The 23,224-nt window shown below is 30.8% G+C and overlaps 1 pseudogene; it reads right to left on the bottom strand.

Annotated features, from left to right (window-relative positions):
- Positions 1 to 540: 540 nt before the first annotated feature.
- Positions 541 to 22,142, bottom strand: LOC141527373 (uncharacterized; annotated as a pseudogene).
- Positions 22,143 to 23,224: the final 1,082 nt, after the last annotated feature.

Raw genomic sequence — 23,224 nt, 5'->3', positions numbered from 1 at the left:
TAAAAAAAATTGGTTTAATAAATGTGATGTTTTCAAAACGTATACTTTGAAAAATGTGATGTTTTCAATATGTAGACTTTAATAAACGTGAGACTTTTAAAATGTGAGGTTTATGAAAAAAACGGTTTAATAAATGTGACGTTTCAATATCGTGAGATTTTGCTAATGTGAGGTTTCATAAACGTGAGGTTTTAAACAAAAATCGAGCGGCAATATCGATTGAAGATGGAAACAATTTCAGTTGATATAGTAGATTTCATGTGATAAGAACTAAAAATTTTTCAAATTGACTTCCGGGCGGCAAATCACGCAGTCCAGTATGTTAATATAATTAAATAAATTTTTCAGTGAAAAAAAAATAAAAAAATAGAGGCAGATTATTATTAAAATAATTAACAAATTAATTGTTAACTAATGAAAGAATGGCCGTTTTTTTTTTTCTTTTAAATTAATACCTGGTTTCTGTATTTTTTCTGGTTTAAATAAATTAATTCATTGTTCTAAAATTAATATAAATAAATTAATTAAATCAAACGCATATCATTTTAATCAATAAATTTATTACAACGTTTATTTAAAGAATGTACCCTTGATTGGAGGTTTCCAGAAACATATTAATAACTTACGTTTGGGAAGTTAATTATGGTTGTCATCGTAAAGGGCACGATGCACCGCACTGAGACTTTGTTGTACATTGCTAGTACTTCCCTGATCTTCTTGATCCAGAAACAGATCGTACAGCAGGAGCAGTTAGATTGTTCTTCCACTAAGAATTGACCAAAAGACACTTCATAGGGTGACCATCAAGCTGCCGGTTGTAGTATTAATAAGTCCCCATGACCTTAGTAGCGTCTTTCTGGGTCACGTAGATGCGGTATACCGGGTCGACTTTTGCGGTACCGGGTCGAACTAACATCGAGATCAGGAGTTCTCCGACATCTCCAAACAACTCTTTAATGTCCTCTTACGTGACGTTGGCCTGAAGGTTGCTGACGATAATTCTGTACCCGGTGTTCGGGAAGCTCTTGCGAGAGTTTAGCTCGGGTCTGGACTTCATGCTGTCCAACCTGGACTTTACTCCCGGCTACCGGGTGCTTCGGTATTATTTGTCTTCGTTCTCCAGGTCGTCCTCGTTGATATGGTCCATGACTTGCTTTCAAATCTCCAGCAGTCCTCGTCGTGATACATGGGCTCTAGTTTCTGCAGGAATTGGGGAACGCGTGCCACCACTTTTAGCTGCCTGGGGCGGTCCAGGTCCGCGGTCTTCCGCACAGATCTGCTTACAGAGCTTGGAGGCGCTAACGTTATTTTTGTTCGACCAGTTCTTGACGGAAGATAGCGCGTTCTCCATTCCGAAAATTCACGACAGCGGCGGAGGTGGCTGCGTACTCGTTTCTGACTGTTTGTCTTAGAGGAACTTGGAGATCCATCGAATAGTCATCTTGGAAAACGGGTTCCTCCGGATAGTCGACAAGAGGCCGGTATAATTGAAAGTCCTTTCACATTCAGCCGGCATCTGCTGTCCCCCAGATGATGGCTGTCCCCCAGATGGTGGCTGTCCCCAGATGGTTCATGAGCATCACATGCCAAGTCTCATGTCTCGGGCCCAGTCCAGCTCCAGGTAACGGGTACCCCTAATATATATTTTTAGTTACATATAAAAAAAAAAATAAATAAATACATAAATAAATATATAACTAAATAAATAAATAAACAAATAGATAAATGAATAGCTACTTTGATATTGTGTATCCTAAATAATTATTGATATTATTTTGTTATAAATTGATTTTGCAAATTGGGTTTTTATTTTTATTTTTAAATAAGTTTTTATTTTTTTACTTGTTAATAATTAATTTCATTAGACCTTTACAGTTTATTCGATAAGTATAATTACTTTAATGTTAATATGCATCCATAGATTTTTTTTTAATTGAAAAATTAATTTAACAATTAACATACTGGACTGCGTGATTTGCCGCCCGGAAGTCAATTTGAAAAATTTTTAGTTCTTATCACATGAAATCTACTATATCAACTGAAATTGTTTCCATCTTCAATCGATATTGCCGCTCGATTTTTGTTTAAAACCTCACGTTTATGAAACCTCACATTAGCAAAATCTCACGATATTGAAACGTCACATTTATTAAACCGTTTTTTTCATAAACCTCACATTTTAAAAGTCTCACGTTTATTAAAGTCTACATATTGAAAACATCACATTTTTCAAAGTATACGTTTTGAAAACATCACATTTATTAAACCAATTTTTTTTAAAACCTCACATTAGTAAAGTCTCACATTCATGAATTCAGACGTTTCATAAACACGATTTTGATGAAAACATCACATTATTAAAAGTATGAATTAGGACTAAGTTATGGCACCCGTGGAAATTACATTTTTCTTATCAAGCTTGAATTATTTTTAACGATACTCCTATCCAATAAATAAAGGCTTATTCCATCCATAAAATAACCTGCATCCTCAAAAGTATTAGAATATTATTTTATTTATCTATGATCAAGCTTATAGTATTTTGATATCAGTCTGACGGGTATCTTTTACTTATATCAACAAACTCGGTAGAGTTTGGCGCCAAGTTCCGTTCTCAATCTCAAACCAGACTACCGAGTGTGTATTTACCGTAAGCAGAACGGTATTTTGAGGTTGCAAATTTTTTTTTAAATTTATTTCGATTTCTTATTTATATGATGTTTTGTAATAGTAGTATATGCTCTTTTTTACACGTATTAATTGATGACTTTTTATTATCTTGATGATTTCTGTTTAAAATTATTAAAAATAATCAGCACAAACTATAGCGACCCAGATTTTTAGATTTTAACTTTTTTTTCATGTAAAAAGCGGATGGCCAGAGAATAAATAATATCAGAATGCATGTTAATCTCATGATAGATGGGATAATACAGTGAAAACCAGATATTCACAGCTTGTGTTCATATTCGCCAGGGTGCGTCAGAATAACTTTTACATAAACTGTAGATAAGAATTAGGTTTGTTGGTCACAGTTCTCAGCGTGTGGTGGCGTCGAGGCGTTTTAAGTTGCGGGTCTGCCGTCAGAGGCGTGACCGAATCAACAGTACCACCACATTACACGAAAATTTAAATAGATTGATTATTTGAATTGAGCGAGAAGTCGAATGAATACTTTACTAGAAAAAGATAATGATTATTATTTGTTTATTAAATACGATAATTTGTTTTATTATTTATCGTGAATAACAACAATAATAGTAATAATAACAATATTAATGATAATAACGACAATACTAACAATAACAATAAAGATAAAACTTGAATTAATCACAATAGTAACAATAAATTGATGATGAAAATAATAGTAATAAAATTTTTATTATTATTATTATTATTATTATTATTATTATTATTATTATTATTATTATTATTAAATTATTGAGCATTGAAATGTTAAATTTAAATTTACAATTATCTCTTAATTACTAAAAATGTTAAAAATTTTTTAAAAATATATCTGAATTTAACAGCTTTCAATTGATAATTAAGTTTATTAATATTCCAAAGAGTATACGCGGCTTTTTTATATAAAATTTCATTAATTCTACTTGATACTGTACGAAAAATAAAACTGTAATTTATCTATATCTATATAATTTTATTGTTATTTAATTTCTGCGGAAAAAGGCCATGTTTAGAATTAGAAATTTTTTTCATTACAAAAAATGTTAAAATTTCTTTTTGAATATAAAATCTCTAAAATCAACTACCAAACAACTTTTCATATGTATTTTTTCTTCTAATTACGTTTTATATATTAATTAGTATCAATACCTAAAAGAGCTAAAATTGTTTGTGTTTGCATTCTTCGTGAAAGTAAGTCAGCTGATTAAGGTCGAAGTAATTCTGTTCGAGCGATGTACAGATGTTACGATATCTTAGTGATCGTTTCCTGTAGGTAGCACTTCAACCGAATTGAGCGGAAATTTTAAACGACGACATTCTTTACATAATACTTCCATTAATTATGAGTTTGGCGAATAGTGTTATTTACTAACATTAATATGATAATAACGATAAATAATAATAAAAATAATAATAATTATAATAATGACAATATTAACAACAACTATAAATATAATACTGAAAATAATTATAATGGTAAAAATCAATTGATGATAAAAATAATAGTAACAAGTATGTTTATCATTATTGGTATTGTTATTATTATTATTTTTTACATTATTTAGCATTGAATTATTAAATTTAAATTAAATTTACAATTACCTAAATTACTGAAAATTTAAAAAATTTTTTTAAAATTTATCTGAAATTAAAAGCTTTCAATTGACAATTTAGTTTGTAACAGTTTTACCTGCTCAGGCTGGCCCCTAATCAATTTTAAATTTAACTAACAAAACTAACAACAATAAAAATTACCAGGGCGCCACCAGGATTATTAATCACGGTTCCTGGAACCGGTCCAGAGCTGAGAAATCTTAATCTTAGAGTAGAGAGAGTGGAGGAAGGTGCCGCTAAATAATAAAAATTTAATTAACAATCTGTACAGTTTTATTAACAATAAAAAATAACAAACTTAACAAATTTAAGCGCTCACACACACACTTTAATTAACTTATAATCTAACGAAGCGGAGAACAACTGCGAACTAAACGATATTTACAAACGAACCTTCCAATTGACGATACGATGACTAGACGGGCTTTTTCGAACAAACGGTCTCCCACACCTGTCTTAAAACTAATTGGGCTTTTTCGAACAAAAGGTCTCCCACACCTGTCTTAGAACTAATTGGGCTTTTTCGAACAAACGGTCTCCCACACCTGTCTTAGAACTAATTGGGCTTTTTCGAACAAACGGTCTCCCACACCTGTCTTAGAACTAAACTTAAAACTATAAGTCCACCGGACTAACACAACTAACTCCACACTTGAAATCAAGTCCACAGGACTACCGAACTTAACACTATTAACACTCTCTATCACGCATAACCCGCTCAATTCTTCACACACATAACCCACACTTCGCTTAAATAGTTTAATTAATTTTAAATGATTTTAATTTAATTACAATTTTCAAATTTATTTTACTCAATCATTGGCTATCGGTGAAACGAAAATTCTTATTTAACGATTTGATTCTGACTAAACTTTTATTCGCATTGACCTTGACGCAATATCACTGATTACTTGGGCTTAATATCCACGCCGACAATTATCAAGTGTCATTAATTTTAATTTAATTACTTTACGGACTTAATCCCCAAAATTATTTAATTTACACGTGACAAAAAAATAATTTTATAATAAAATAATTTCAATAAAATTTCTCAATATAATTTTCTTATCAATTTTCCGATCGGTATTGTTTTTAATAATAAATTTTTAATAAAATATTCTTAATAATTAATTTTCAACAAAATAATCTTAATAATTTCCCGAGCTATCTTGTTTTCAACAATAAATTCTAAATATCACAATCTTAATAATTAATTCTCAATAAAATAATCTTAATAATAATCTCTCGGTTGTCAGTTACAAAAATTCGACACGAGTCGAAACAGTCAATTTTTTATTTGCTAGAACATTCGCTAGATAAGTCTTGTTTGACCTTGGGTATTGGAATTTATGCGACACACAAAATTGACGCTTGACGGAAATTCCACGAATAAAAACCCGTCGATTATTTTCAATGACAAAAATCAATCAATTTTTCAAGTTAAATATTGTGAAAATAAATTTAACAAACCTTCAGATGTCAATTAATTAACTGAAAACTTTCAGATATTAAAACTTTCCCCCGCAAGGTCGATTAAGTGATCCTCGGGTATAAACCCCCATAAAAATCACTCAATCTAAAAACTAGCAAATGTTCCACAATTAATTTATTAAATTTTAATAAAGAAAAGAAGAGGAATGATAGACCGAGTATGAACCGCGGTCTATCTTCCACCCACGGAATGAATAATGTACCTGGGTAATCGTTTTACTCCTTTCACGAATATTATGTGCCGTGGTGAGTCTTCCAGGTGCAGGTTGCAAATTCCCTTTTCCTTATCCTTCACTCCGGGTATGTCTTGAAATTCGGTATATTCCTGTAACAGTGCAACAATTAGAACTCCCGTCTAATAGATTGAAACGACAATCAAAAAAAAACCATCGCAGCGTTCCGAAAATACGCTTGCGAAAAAATAATTACCTGTTAATTCCGTAGTGGTGACCGGTGCGGCTGACTATCAAACCTCTTCTGATTCTGTCACCCTCCAACTACCGAATACTTACCCATTCCACTCCCCTCTTAATTACTACACGGGAGACCCGGAAGATCGGGGCGCGCCAGTGCTGAGTCGACTAATTATCGATCTCAGGTGATTTATCGATTTAGGGTAATTTACCCTGTTACAAGTTCATCAATATAAACTATTCTTCATTTCATACTGATATCATTTCGTGAAATAAGTTTATATTTTATTATGGATGGTAAGTATTCTTCTTATCACAGAAATAAAAAATCAAAAATAAGAAATTATCTTTTTATTACAAAAATATAAAATTTAAAAACTTAAATTCAACTTTTCATTTTTTAATAGCAAAAGTGCTAGGGAAAAATTTTGTTATGAAAAAATGATTTTATTTTATAAATCAGAATTATTTCGGTTCAGACAACGTTGAATATAACTGTTTAAATTTAATTTTTTTATTCAAAAATATCTGCATAGAAACACTTCTTAACTAGAAACCTAATTCCCAATGTTTCATATTTTTGGACTACACTTAAAAATCAGTATGTTATTTTTAGTCGCTTTCAGATGTCACTACCTACGTTGTCAAATCATTTACTCGACAGCCGCTACATTGGTTAAACCAGGGCCGTACATTTTATGTTTATGCGTTTATGAATTATTATAATTTCGTTTTTATTTTCACTGTAATTCTAATTTTCATTTAATCTTTTATTGATCCGTTATAATATTTAGCCAGAAAAATAGTGGTTGCATAATTTAATTTTTATGCAAATATCGAAATAAGTTTATAGAAATAATTTAGTACGAAATTTATAGCAATTAAATCCATACCATTTTCGGTAAATAATTATATAAATAATAAAATATGATGTGACTTTTTGTATTTTTATTTAGAAATAAAATAAAACACTGTAAGTAACATTTATTCGAAAACTTCATCATATGTCGATGACACAAAAGTTATCCAACATTTTTAATTTTTTGATTTTATTTGTAATCATGTTGTTAGTACTAAAAATAATTTTAAAAAATAGCACGTGTAAGTTTTCAAATTTTTACAGGTATAATTTTTTTATGGTAATTTTTTTAGTAGAAAAAATTATGAAATCTTTCAGCTGTTGGTTAACTTAATTGTCATCATTTATCGTGTATTCTCAATTCAAATAACGCGGTAATCGCGTACGCCCGGATGGGAAAAAATATATTCTTAATTAAAAAAATTAATTAGCAGAAACTATAGCGGCCCAGATTTTTCGATATTGAACTTTTTTCGATGCCTAATCCAACCGCCATAGAAAAAGTAATAACACGACAGCTTATAGAAATTTCGCCAGTAGATGAATTACTCGACTTATAAATCATTATATATAAATGTCTTTCTTTATGTCCACTAATTAGCGTCGCAGTACTTCTACATTTAAATATCGTCTTACTGCACAGTTGCAGTCATTAATGACTGTTACACACTAAATAATAAAATATGATAGTTTTTATTACTAATTGCTCATAGATAAGAAAATAATAAAAATATGCCGATGGCTACTTCGTCATTAAAGAATAAACTTATACTAGGAATTCAAATTGCTCGCGTACGCGCGCGCTTTAATCCTAACCAATAAGAAATCAGGGTCCATGTTTTCGATACTAAGCTAACTTCATTCTACCATTAATTTCAGTATATAGGATATTTTTTTTAATCTTATTTTTTAAATTTACTCCAGCATCAAATGAAATGTGAATAGGGTGCCAAGAAACACTTCTTAGCCGAACACTTTGTATACAAAGTGTCAAATTGTCTCTATATCTAGCCTGAATCAAGATAATTGAAAAACCGCTTACTGAAACCCAGCGATGCAAAATGACCGCTGGTAAAATGACTTCTGGCAAAATAAGAAATAAATGTTTAACACAAAATTTTTTGACGCAATGACGCAAAATATTTTACTGTGTATTTCTTGAGTAAAATAATAATTAAAATAAATTTTATGAAATCATATGAATTATCATTTATTTTTATTTAAGACAAAAGAAAAAACACGCAGTTGTGCATAAAGCCGCAACAAAATAATCGACCAAAATGTTGCGGGTTTTTCGATAAGTGACGACGGAGAGATAACGAGCACTGCTAACACTCAATCAGGCTTGCAATTGTAAATGGTTTTGTTTTATAATAATCGTAATCGCAATCCGAACAAAAAAAGTTTCACTATAAAAAATAGCGCCAAGTCCACGTTCATAAAACTCATCTCAATAATATTTGCACTTTACAAAAAAAATAATACTCGTTTCAATAATTTGCATTCTCTACAAAAAAAAGTGAAATACAAAAAAATACCAAGAAACCGTGATAATGTTGAAAAAATTGAAAAAAAATTTGTTGAAAATTTGAAAATTAAAAAAAAATTTTTTTATCGTACTTGGCGCGCGTCATTGAGTACCCTAAATTTTTTCGGAAGAATTTCAACCCGAGAGAAAACGATTTCGCTTGATCTTATGTAATGTCATGTCATATATATATATATATATATATATATATATATATATATATATATATATATATATATATATATATATATATATATATAGATTCACATTAGTCAAGTATACTCAACTAATTAAAAACACTGCTTACTGGATTAATATCAGTTTCAGTGAAAAATTCCGTTTCTAAAATTTATTTTAGATTTTTAGTGAAAATAACTGTCAATATGGTGGTGTGGTCAAGTCATCTGAAATAACATAAAATTTTTGGATTCAAATTTTTTCAGTTCCGTCATTAAGCTTTAATATAGAAACTTGATATTGCTTCGTTTAATTGGAATTAACACATTTTGATTGGCAATCACACCGTATTTTCTCAATTTACTCGGCTATATATATTATTTTTCAGTCAACTCAATTTTCGTAGTGACTCTTCTACAGAGTCAACGTATGCAGGCTTATTCACTTGTAAGCAGATTGCATAACCGAACACGAGAGGGCGTTTTATTGAAATCATAAACGATGTGCAGAAAATTTAAAAATTTCAAATATTATACGTATGCCATGTTGATTTTACCTAACTTTTGTAAAACGTATCATGAAATAATATTTCATTAATTACATTAAGCATTTTATAGGTTGACACTTATAAATTTTTAAACATTCAAAGGATGTTAATTTATCCTGAAAAAATTTAGGGTACTCAATGACGCGCGCCAAGTACGATAAAAAAATTTTTTTTTAATTTTCAAATTTTCAACAAATTTTTTTTCAATTTTTTCAACATTATCACGGTTTCTTGGTATTTTTTTGTATTTCACTTTTTTTTGTAGAGAATGTAAATTATTGAAACGAGTATTATTTTTTTTGTAAAGTGCAAATATTATTGAGATGAGTTTTATGAACGTGGACTTGGCGCTATTTTTTACAGTGAAACTGTTTTTGTTCGGATTGGAAATACATGTACCAGTTTATCATCCAACAATTATTATCCATCAATATTCTGATTATTAATATAATTTAAGTTATAACCTCTCGATTGTTCATGCCGGTATCTCGGGATCATTTGTAACATTATGTTAACAATTTCGTACAATCAGCATTCACACTAGATTAAATAATATTCAGGATTAATAAATGAAATATGTATGACTCATCAATATAAAATTTGTCATTTGTTTAAGTCTGTGTCATACCTGGATGAGGTGATGTCACCAATCACCAGGTATGCACTTAATCTTATAATCGTTAGTTTTTCTTTGTGCTGTTGTGAATGCTGATGCAGTTAGTTATCTTTTATACTCTTCTCCGCATAAACAATCCAATTATACTTCATTCAAATTTTTATCACATATTTTATCACTTTTAACATCTGTTATTGCATTTAATGATATTATTATCATATCAAATCACTAAATATATATACCAAACAATTTCCGTATACATTAGAAAAGTTATATATTTCAGAGCTAACGTCACTCATTTCTAAATTTCCTTTCAGAAATTTTTCTCATACAATACTGAATTAGTATTTCAAAACAAACACGCATTTAATAAATACCACTAAAGGAAAGTAAGTAAGAGAACAGGGAGAGTCAGTTGACGACAATTATAATTCGACCGCTAATTACGCTAAGTGATTTACCGATGCTCGCTAACACGGCTACCCGGTAAATCACGCCCACTTTGGATAATCAGTCCGTCGTCAATGCAGATCTACGTTTACCCCACAATCAAGCGTACACATGGATCTGCACTTGACGATCATGATTATTTTCTTTCTCTCCCGCGCTGCCTCCCGAAGTCTTATACCTTCCTCACGTATGCCCCATACCCCATAATCTCATTTAATTCTTTCACAAAAAAAATTTTTTTAAACACTTAACTTTTATTTAAACTATTTAATTTTTATTAAAACTATTTTTTTAAACTTTTTATCCAAAAATTATTTAAAAAATTTTATTTTTTCTTACAGAAAAAAAATCAATTTAACCTAATTTTGAAATTTTTCTTACTTACCCAAAAATCAATCTAAATTTATGAAAAAAAAAATTTTTTTTTAACTTATTTCAAAATTTATTTTCTTCTCTTGCTTTAAAATTTAACATGAACCTATTTTAAAATTTATTATAACATAAATTCTTCTTACCTTTTCCTCTTTATAAATTCTTGCTCAAAAAAAAAAAAAAGGGTGGGAAAGAAGTAGGTGTTATGTCCACCCCAAAATTTTTCTGTAAATTTAAATCACCCGCGCAGATGGAAGACTTCTCCATGCGCGAAAGCCACAATAAAATATAAGCTACGCGCCTGCTGGTTGACTAGCGGGGACTTCTGCAATCTCAGCACCGCGAGTATTTAAAAAGGCGATCAACAGCCAATGTTTTGGTCTTTGTTAATTAATTCGACTTTCGCGTTTAACTGACGGGCCCGTGCCTTGTAAAAGTCCCTTATCTTAATTTGCGCTGCACTTAAGACGAGTTCAGATTCGGTTCAACCGGCAGGCCACGTATTAGTTTTAATTATCTACAAGTCGAGATTCTCAAAGTTCTAATTTGCCCTGCACTTAGACGAGAGTTTGGTAAGTAGGTAAAATCTAGAGAACCGAATTCTCAAAGTTCTAATTTGCCCTGCACTTAGACGAGAGTTTGGTCAATAAGTATAATATCTTTTAAAGCTAAATTTGCGCACTTTACCCTACGGGGGACTGGAGGACATTAGCTCAAATAAATAAAATTCATTAATATAATTTCGATTAAATAAAATTTGTGAAAGTGTAAAAGTTTAGGTGTTTATTAAAATAAATCTTAAAAAGAAGTGAAATTCCATTCGAGTTCGTTAATTTCATAAGATAAGAAGCCCTTAGAATAAGCAGCCCAAATCCACCCTACTCCATCTGCTGCGAGAACCAACCAAAGGGCCCAATCAAGGAACAGGCGCTAACAGCTGCCCTAAAACCACGGATCTGACCATCAATAAAGTTCCTGTAACAGGTAAGTACATCTACTCTCATAAAAATCCGTCAGTCTCAAACGAAGGCGTGGTAAGTTCGTATCTCGAAAACGTCCCACATAAATAATTAAAACAACGGAATTAAAACCTCCGTTGCGTATTCTTTAAACTGTTAGTCCAAACCTCCACCGCTTACGCTACCGCTTTAAAAACGCCCTTGGACATAACATAGGAAACAAATTTTTCCAAAAAAAAAATTACATTTATTTTTTTTTATTTTCTTTCATTTATACAATTAAAAAAAAAATTTTTAATAAAAAAAAGAAAATTTATATTTTTTTAATAAACATAAAATAATGTAAAATAACATCAAATATGATAAAATATAATGACATTATAATGAACACCATGTCGTCGCTCGCTCAGCGCATTGCAACGGCTGAGCTATCCAATACCTGACACGCCGGAAACAAAAAGAGAGATATTAGAAAAAACATTTTTTACTACAAAAAAATTTTTTTGAAAGGGAAGAAAAAAAAGGGTTAAAAAAAAGAGAGGAGAGAAAAACATATTTTTCTCAATGAATTTCAAAAAAAAGAAAATTTATTCTTTTCAGAACTTACCTTTCTTCCGTACACAGAAACCGCATATTGGTATCAAGTATCATATCCTTCAATGTTTCTCCCAGTAGGGTAAATGTCGAAAATTTTTCTTCTACAAAAGCAAACACCTCAATAACAAAATTTTTTCCTTTCGTAACCGAGTTTGCTCACGGCTCAGAGAATACTGGAACTCAACCCGGCTTAGCGAACTTGAGAGGCAAGAGAGATTAGAAAGATCATTCGTCATCAAAATTAATACAATGCGACGTTATAGTATAATTTAAATTTAAATATTCGCGCCAAATGACTTTCCTCACTACTCTCTCATTAGGATAAGAATGTTAAAAACAAAAATTTGTAAGTGGCTCATGCTTATGGGGAAGGTGGCCATAGAAAAACCGACAATTTCGTAGCAGCAGGCGTAGATTATATGTTAAAAACAATTTTCCACTTTTTAATTCCTATTTATTTTACATTTTGAAAATAGAATAATACACTGAAAACATTCAACTTCGATTTACAAAGTTAAATTTTTCCGAAATTGAAATTACTTTTGAAAATCGAAATTCACTAATAACTATTATCGATCATAACAAACCATAATCTAGAGAATATTTAAAAAAAACGAGCATAATAAAGTTTACGACATGATGCGAAGCATCAGAGAGTGCTTTACGATCGAAAAATTTTTTTTGCCCGAATTCGGCAACTATTTGTATTATTATACTCTTATTATTAGTTTACAAAATCAAGTCAAGATATTTTGCATACTCATTGTCAAGATAGTCTAATGGAGATTAATTTAACACTTTTCTAATATTGGTTTAGTACAATAGAAACGGAAAAACACATTAAAATAGGTCAAAAAATTTTCCTGTCTGTCATTAATGAAACTCTGAAAACACTGTAATTTGCGAAAAAATGCATTCATTAAGTTAATTTTTTTTTTTATTCTTTGGATGAATTGTAGGTCACGGAATACGAATAGCTACACTGTTAAAAATTTCTATGGTAATTTTACAACAAAAGCGTAGGAAGTATATTGGCAAAGCAACTTTGTATTTTCTAAGTCAGGTGTTGTAATTTTACAAAACATTTCTCAATTTTCCTGTTTTAGAACTTTACAAAACAAGAGTATTGATATGACTAAACAAGTAATTAGATAATGTTTATAATTTTTTATGACAATCATTGTAATTTTACATATCAATTTAACTAGAAATTTTTCCTAAAATTACAACCGATAAATTTAATAATACAAAATTTTCGAAGATCATATGTCTTGTAAATTCACGATGCCCGTCATGCAAACCTTATGAACTTATGATTTTCAAATGTATAGCTATCTTAGCAATCATATCTTGTAATTTTACAAATCTATTTAATCAAAATTATACGTAAAAGTAAAGTGTTTAACGTTGATAATAAGAAACTTCTCAAAAATGATATGTATTGCAAAATTACAATGCTTTTGATGTAAACTTAGTAAACCAACTGCCGTTAAATGTTAAGTTATATTACTTTTCATGTCTCGTTATTTTACAATACATTTTATTTTGAAGAAGTATTATATTATGAAGGTTACATATTGTAATTTTGCAATTAATAATTTTACAAACAATCAGGCCGGTTAGTAAAACTACAAGACGTATTATGTAAAATTTGTAAATCTACTTTCATTAATTGTTTTGAAATATTGATATCAATTATTTAAAAATTACGAAAAAAACCGTCTAAATGTTGCGTAAAATCACAAAACTTGTTGATGAAATTACAAAAATATTTTGTCAAATAAATTTCCTACGCATCTTTGTATTAATATAATTATTATTTCAAATCACTTAATATAATTTTGTAAAATTGTAAAATAAGCTTCTTAATTTACAAAACAATTCTAGTTAAATAGAATTGAAACAGTTACAAAGATCAATTTCTATTAAGTTATATATATAGTAGTCGCTCCATGACCTTAGTTGTTTATGTGACTACAAATAAAATAATTTAAAAAAACATAAATTAAAAAATTTAAAGTTTTTTATTTATTTCATTAGATTAATGAAATAATCTTAGAAAAATCTTCACGATTTCTCCAATAATTTTCAAGCATAATGATTTGTATAAGTATAATATTTTTTTTTTTTTTTTTTCAATTAAATGTTGAGAGTTATTTCTATCCGAACAAAAACAGTTTCACTGTAAAAAATAGCGCCAAGTCCACGTTCATAAAACTCATCTCAATAATATTTGCACTTTACAAAAAAAATAATACTCGTTTCAATAATTTGCATTCTCTACAAAAAAAAATGAAATACAAAAAAATACCAAGAAACCGTGATAATGTTGAAAAAATTGAAAAAAAATTTGTTGAAAATTTGAAAATTAAAAAAAAATACTTTTATCGTACTTGGCGCGCGTCATTGAGTACCCTAAATTTTTTCGGAAGAATTTCAACCCGAGAGAAAACGATTTCGCTTGATCTTATGTAATATATATATATATATATATATATATATATATATATATATATATATATATATATATATATATATATATATATATACACTACTGGAAAAAATTAAGGGATCAAAAAAAAATTCCAAATTTTTCGGTAGTTTTCAACAGGCCGTAACTTTTAGAGAAATGGTCGTACAGGAAATAAAAAAAAGGAAATTGTAGCTCCAAGTGTCTAGTTTTTGGATTAGAACTTCAAAATTTTGTAGCCTCCGCGGTTTCTGAGTAATCGTAGAAAAACCAGCAACAAAAAAATTCTCAAAATTTTTGTTTTTTTTTTTTTTGGTCTACGGGCGTGGAAAAAATTTTTTTAGCTTAACCACCATAAGAATCGGATACTTTGTTCATTTAGCTTTAATTTCTTTTTTAAACACCCTGATACGTCCACTCCTCGCTGAGATATCGGTCTTCAAATGGAAAAGGATCTTTTTGTCTTTGATTATCGATATCTCAGCAACCAATGATCGCACAGAAAGTTAAAGGTGGGTTTCAAGAACTTGAATGAATTCCCTTAACGATTGTCCATTGTTTTTTCGAAAAAAAATTTTTTCTTTCCGTCACATGAATTTGAAAATGCAACAAAAAAAGGGCTTTTAGTGGTTTTTTGGAAAATCAAGCGCTGGATCGAAAATATTGAGGAAACCACTAATGTTAAGTGTGCCTTTTACAGTTAAATGTGTTCACAAAAACCATACAAAGAATCAAATTAATCCAGCTAGCCGTTTTTTTGTTTCACTTGATCGAATTTTTGAAAAAATTAAAGGATCACGTTTTTTGCTCTGAAAAGCTCATAATTTTTAAAAATGAGAAAAAAATTGTTTTTTCGAGCTTTTTCCACATTTTCGTTCCAAAAAGTGCTTAAATTTTCAAAAAAAAAAAAAATTTTCAAGAAAAAAATTTTTCGAAAAAAATTAAAAAAATTTTTTTGGAAAAATTTTTTTTAACAAGTTAAGGAAACTCAAAAACCATCGCCCAATGATTTTTATCACCTTTCCACCGCTGCATTCCTTGATTCTACTGATCTCCTTTTAAATTAATAAAAAAGTTAATACCCCCAATCGAATTTCGATTTTTTCATACGCTTTTCGGAGTTTTTTTTTCTTTTCTTTTTGTGAATCCTTAGCAAATCGCTTCATTCAACAGTTTTTTCAAAACTAATCCCTCTGCGCTAAAAAAATTTTTTTAATTTTTTGGTCAAAATTGAAAATTTCTGACTTTTGATTCTTAATCATGGTTAGACGACATTTATCGGAGGTGGAAGTCGCTCGGTTAGTGACTCTTATCGACGAAGGTTACACTCAACATGCAGTTGCTATCCGGATGGGTGTAAGTCAATCTGTCGTATCTCGAGCTTATACCAGATACCAAGAGACGAATCAATATCATCGTCGCCCCGGACAAGGTCGCCATCGAGTCACTAATGCCCGCGATGATCGAACAATTGTTAGAGAAGTTCGACGACAACCTTTCGTCAATGCGAATATTGTCGCTCGAAACTTCCCCAATCGCAGACAACAGCAACAACAACAGCAACAGCGACGACGGCATCAAGTGCGAAACATTTGCTCTCGAACAATCATCAACCGTCTTCGTGAAACTGGGTTACACGCACGACATCCTAATCGTGTACCCCTGTTGACAGCAAGACATCGTCGAGCTCGTTTAGCGTATGCTTACGATCATCGAAATTGGAACTTGAGGGAATGGACAAATGTTTTATTCACTGATGAGTCTCGTTTTAATCTGTATGGCAACGATCGACGTCCTCTCGTTTGGCGCCGTCGTGGAGAACGTTTTCGCCAGAACTTTGTCCGTCCAGTCGTTGCCTACGGCGGTGGATAAGTTATGGTGTGGGGCGGCGTTTCACGAAATTGGAGAACACCTTTGGTAATTGTACGCGAAAATTTGACAGCTAGACGTTACATCGACCAAATTTTAAGGCCCATTGTTCTGCGCAGACGACAACATCTGAGGTCGTTCATATTGATGCAAGATAATGCACGTCCACACACAGCCAACATTACCCGGCGCTTCTTTGAGCGGCATGACATCACATTGTTGCGACACCCAGAAATGAGTCCAGATCTCAACCCCATAGAGCACGTTTGGGACATAATGGGCCGTCGGTTGCGCAGAGAGTATCCAAATTTGCAGAACTTAGCTGCTTTGAAGCGCGCGCTTCAGCACATTTGGAATACCATTCCGCAGCCTTAAATTACCGTCTGCATAAACATGGCTGAACATTTGAGAGCCGTTATTGAAAACAGGGGTGGTAATACCCGGTATTGAACCAAAAAAACCTTCAGAGAATGAGTTTGGAGTCATTAAATACGGTGGAACTGACGAGCCACCGGGTCTCAATTCTCCTGAAATACCTGACACACACACACACACACACACACACACACACACACACACACACACACACACACACACACACACACACACACACACACACACACACACACACACACACACACACACACACACACACACACACACACACACACACACACACAGAAGCGTAAATCCGACCGCGCGACCTCCACGTGGTACGCTTTGGATAACGCTAATGCCGGCGGTAATTGTTTTCTTAAACTTTTCAAGAGAAAAAATTTCAAAAAAAATTTTTTTTACAAATTTTTTTTTTTTTTTCAATTTAAGCACTATCTGGAACAAAAATATGGAAAAAGCTCGAAAAAACAATTTTTTTTCTCATTTTTAAAAATTATGAGCTTTTCAGAGCAAAAAACGTGATCCTTTAATTTTTTCAAAAATTCGATCAAGTGAAACAATAAAACGGCTGGCTGGATTAATTTGATTCTTTGTAGGGTTTTTGTGGACATATTGAACTGTAAAAGGCACACTTAACATTAGTGGTTTCCTCAATATTTTCGATCCAGCGCTTGATTTTCCAAAAAACCACTAAAGGCCATTTTTTGTTGCATTTTCAAATTCATGTGACGGAAAGAAAAAATTTTTTTTTGAAAAAACAATAGACAGTCGTTAAGGGGAATTCATTCAAGTTCTTGAAACCCACCTTTAACTTTCTGTGCGATCATTGGTTGCTGAGATATCGATAATCAAAGACAAAAAGATCCTTTTCCATTTGAAGACCGATATCTCAGCGAGGAGTGGACGTATCAGGGTGTTTAAAAAAGAAATTAAAGCTAAATGAACAAAGTATCCGATCCTTATGGTGGTTAAGCTAAAAAAATTTTTTCCACGCCCGTCGACCAAAAAAAAAACTAAAAAAATTTTGGGAATTTTTTTGTTGCTGGTTTTTCTACGATTACTCAGAAACCGCGGAGGCTACGAAATTTTGAAGTTCTAATCCAAAAACTAAACACTTGGAGCTACAATTTCCTTTTTTTTTATTTCCTGTACGACCATTTCTCTCAAAGTTACGGCCTGTTGAAAACTACCGAAAAATTTGGAATTTTTTTTTGATCCCTTAATTTTTTCCAGTAGTGTATATATATATATCTGATAAGCTCTATTATATAATATATGATTTCATACATTGTTATATTTATAGATTCACATTAGTCAAGTATACTCAACTAATTAAAAACACTGCTGACTGGATTAATATCAGTTTCAGTGAAAAATTCCGTTTCTAAAATTTATTTTAGATTTTTAGTGAAAATAACTGTCAATATGGTGGTGTGGTCAAGACATCTGAAATAACATAAAATTTTTGGATTCAAATTTTTTCAGTTCCGTCATTAAGCTTTAATATAGAAACTTGATATTGCTTCGTTTAATTGGAATTAACACATTTTGATTGGCAATCACACCGTATTTTCTCAATTTACTCGGCTATATATATTATTTTTCAGTCAACTCAATTTTCGTAGTGACTCTTCTACAGAGTCAACGTATGCAGGCGTATTCACTTGTAAGCAGATCGCATAACCGAACACGAGAGGGCGTTTTATTGAAATCATAAACGATGTGCAGAAAATTTTAAAATTTCAAACATTATACGTATGCCATGTTGATTTTACCTAATTTTTGTAAAACGTATCATGAAATAATATTTCATTAATTACATTAAGCATTTTATAGGTTGACACTTATAAATTTTTGAACATTCAAAGGATGTTAATTTATCCTGAAAAAATTTAGGGTACTCAATGACGCGCGCCAAGTACGATAAAAAATTTTTTTTTTAATTTTCAAATTTTCAACAAATTTTTTTTCAATTTTTCAACATTATCACGGTTTCTTGGTATTTTTTGTATTTCACTTTTTTTTGTAGAGAATGCAAATTATTGAAACGAGTATTATTTTTTTTGTAAAGTGCAAATATTATTGAGATGAGTTTTATGAACGTGAACTTGGCGCTATTTTTTACAGTGAAACTGTTTTTGTTCGGATTTCATATCTTTTTGTTAAGTGTAATTTTTTGCTCGCCTCTTAATACATTCTTAATTTTAAAATTGAACTTTTCCCGCGCAAAACTAGAAATATGTAAATAAATTAATTAATGCAGGCAATGCTATTATTATATAAAAGGTTATTTGTTCGTTAATTTTGAAAGTCAAATCCTAACAAACAAATTGAAATTCTGTTTCTCTCATAGTAGCTAGTAGCATTAAAACACTTAACGTGACTGACCCGTGTAAACTCCTCGGTTTAAATCAATTAACTAACTTATCAATGGGGATTTTATATTTTTTTTGTATATAGTAGGGTGGGTCAAAAAAATCGAATAATTTATTTTTGACTTTATACTCTGAAAAATAGGTTCGTAGACACCTAAAAAGAATTCTCTCCAAGTATAAGCTCTTAATTATGACGGGAAGGTCCTCCGCTTTGCGGGTTTCTATTTTTTTCGAATAATCAGATAAAAAAATTTATATCTCGCTTCCAACTGCTTGGAAAAATATTCCGTGGCATAGATTTTGTGAGAAATTGAATGCTTTACAAAAAAGGTCTCTTATGACTTTTTCAAAAACTCAACCGATTAAAAGATATTCATAATTGAAGTTTGGCTATTTTAAGGAAAATATTCGTTTTTATTATGAATTTTATAAGTCGATGAAAAAAATTATTTCGGATTGCGGAACTTATGATTTTGTAGGAAATTTACTGCTCTACAAAAATGGTCTCTTATGATTTTTGATTAAGTGAAGCCGTTACGAGATATTCATCGTCAAACATTAACGAATATCAATATTTCCAGTTTTTGATCAATAATTCGATAAATTTTAATTTAAACTATGAGTTTCAGGAAAATTTACATAAATTTGAGTTTCGATCGATAAAGAAATGTTATAAACAATTTTTTAATATTGTTTTCAGTCTTGAGCTTGTTTGATTGCATTAAAACAAGAAATTAGAGCATTTTTTTCGACATATAGCCAATGATTAGTTTAATTTGAAGTGAATGACATATTTCTTTGTCAAATTTAATATGAAAAGTATTGAATCAAGTGAGAAACAACCAGTATTTAACTTTTTTATAGATAAATTTTTTATTGAATTATCAATTGCAATATAATTGTCTATATTTTTAACATAACAGTACGCTATTACTATAAATAATTTCTTTTATTACAATTTGGGAATGTTTTTTGATGTTCTTTGACAACTTGCAATAAGTACTGGAATTGTTCTTCATTTTTGTCAAGCATTGATTATATTCACTGACTAATGCAACAGCTCGCTCTGCTGAATCATTGACAACTTTTAGTTGTTGAAAGTATTCTTTATTTTCGAGATAACTCTCATTAGTAGGCCATAATTCAACATCGACATCAAGAAAGTTATACGGTAGATCGAAGATTTTGAAAAGATTTAATGACTTTTTAGACACAAAGTCACTCAGAGTTCTCTTCGCCAATGAATTCAAATCTTTTTAGCAATTACAAATCTTTTACCTTTAGAATCTGTACCTTCACGAGTATTAACAGCTTCAACAATACTTTTTTACTTCTAATGGAACGCCATCGTCAAACAGTGATAAAATGGCAAGTTCATCGCTCAAATACCATAAGTGCGAAATCATTTTTTCACACGTAGCTGAAGAAATCAAAGGATTGATATTTTTGTACTCCAATAAATTTTTCATAAACTGCAAGTCATGATAAGCAGCAGTTGTTGCAGAAGTTGATGAAAACCAAGCTTTTAAATACAATGTGACTATAAAAATACAGAAATGACGAAGACCATGCAATTCTTTCTGAGAGAGTTTGAATTCATCTCTGAATAGATACATTTTCAAACTATAAATGGCCTTAGCCATCCATCTAGCATGATGAACAGCACCAGGACGTTTGAAAGAAATCTTTTCTTGAGGCATTTCTCCAAGGAAAATCAATGATAATTCCAATAATTCTTTATAATCATCTCGGGGTTGTAGTAACTATCAAAAATAAAAAATTTGTCAAAAATAACGAAATTTTTATAATTTAAATCACAGTTAAATCATACCTGTAAAGATTTCGTAATAAAACTAGAGATTTCATCTTTTTTATTCGAACTGATATCAGCAACAACAGCATCTTCAACACCAGATTTATAATTAGTTATATCTATATCATCCCAAAATTTTTTAAACCTTCCAAACATCTGTACATTTGGCCCAGATGACACAGGCCAAAATACTTCAAATGCGCCCCTTAATACGATCTCAAAAATGTGATGACGACATGATAACCAGATCAACTCTCTTCCCAAAATCTTTTCAATTTCCTTACATGTACCGTTGTGAATTCCTGTAGAACAATAATAAATGACTATCGTTAAATTTAGAAATTAAGAAAAATCAATGGTTATATTTCAAATCCAAACGAGTAAACGATTAATACATTTTGATAGTAAAATTCAGTAAGAAATAGAAATTAAACTAGAATGACAACAATAAAATATTTTTGTAATTGATTGATTACCTGTATTAACAGCCGTAGTGTCAAAACACATCGCCTTGACATACTTAATAATACCCCATTCACTCAATGTTGATAAAATGGCGGATGTTTGATTAACTGCCGTCCCAGAATTCATTATTGGAACTCCAAGTAATTGTTCAGTACCATACGCAGTTAAAAGAACCGGTAGTCGTTCCACAGATTTGGATTCAATTAGATCATTTAGCATTTTACCATCCCAATGCACTACGTATTTATCGTGTGTTTTAAAATTGTCTTTTAATCCTTGAGCAATGTCTTTTCTTTGAACCATACGAGCTCGTTGGATGGACCTATAGCTGAGCATTGTATCTTCAATTTTTATACCAACAGCTGATAAAACCGGAGCAATAATGAACATCGCGTTTCTACTGCTGACATTAGCTCTGTCAAGTGCAGAAACGTCGGAATTGGGGGTTCATACTCCAAATCAGATCCAGAATTTGTAGTTCCACTTAATGTATGCGTCGAGAATGATTCTGATTTTCCACTTAAAACAATCCCATTACTGGTAGACGGCTGATTCAAGTCTGTAATAAGAGTTCATTTTTAAATTAAACAGACAAAATTTCCAACACTTATTCATTATGATGAGAAGCAATTAAACATGAGTACCAGAAACCGTCGAGTCAAATGTCATACGTAGGAATACTGATATTTATAATGCAAGTAAAGTAGAAAAATGATATTCTCATTGTTTATAATAAATATAAAGGAAGTTTTACACTCCTACCTGAATTTATAACAATTATTTATCTCAGATACTTACTGCTTTCATCGATTTCCATCATATCTGTAGTTGAGTTTGACGCAGGTACAATATTCGAAAGAATCTCTTTGTGTGTACAGAATTTTTGATCCAAATACAACTTCCTAATGTTATCATCCACCCCTTTTAGGAAATTTTTACTTACAATGTCGAATAATTGTTCAAGATCAGTCTGAAACTCCTTTTCCTTTACCTTATCACTTTTCTTATTAAAATCTTTTTGTAATTTCAACCACTCACTATGAAAACGGAGAATTTTTTTGACTACATTAGGAGCTTCACTCGTAGGGATCTGATTTATTTTCCACAATTCAATAACCTTGTCAGCTGAATTTTTGCACTTTGTTTGATTGAAAACTTTAAAACTTTAAGTTGATAGAAAAACACTCTCATAACCTCTTTCACTTTTGGTAACTTACGGTCAGTGAGTTTTTGCACAGGTATACCGATTAAACGTATTTCTTTATTCATTGTAGAATTATTGATAATAAATGAATTTATATAATGAGAAAATGACTTATTTTGAAAAAATTGTTATTATCATGTATACGAAATGATGAGTTTTTGGAGCACTGAAAATGTACTGATAAAAAAGTAGACAACGAAGATAGTTAAGAAAAACAACATAGGTGGCGCTAGCGTTAGAGTACCAACAGAAGAAGTAATGTAATTCAGAACAAAAAGCCTCTCTCACAAAAAAATTTATGTATAATTGGTAGAATAAAAT

Source organism: Cotesia typhae, unplaced genomic scaffold (assembly GCF_013202065.1).
Source record: "Cotesia typhae breed Kobodo isofemale line unplaced genomic scaffold, CoteBio_Ctyphae contig_4, whole genome shotgun sequence".
Taxonomy (NCBI): domain Eukaryota; kingdom Metazoa; phylum Arthropoda; class Insecta; order Hymenoptera; family Braconidae; genus Cotesia; species Cotesia typhae.
This window is presented reverse-complemented; position numbering and strand designations above follow the sequence as displayed.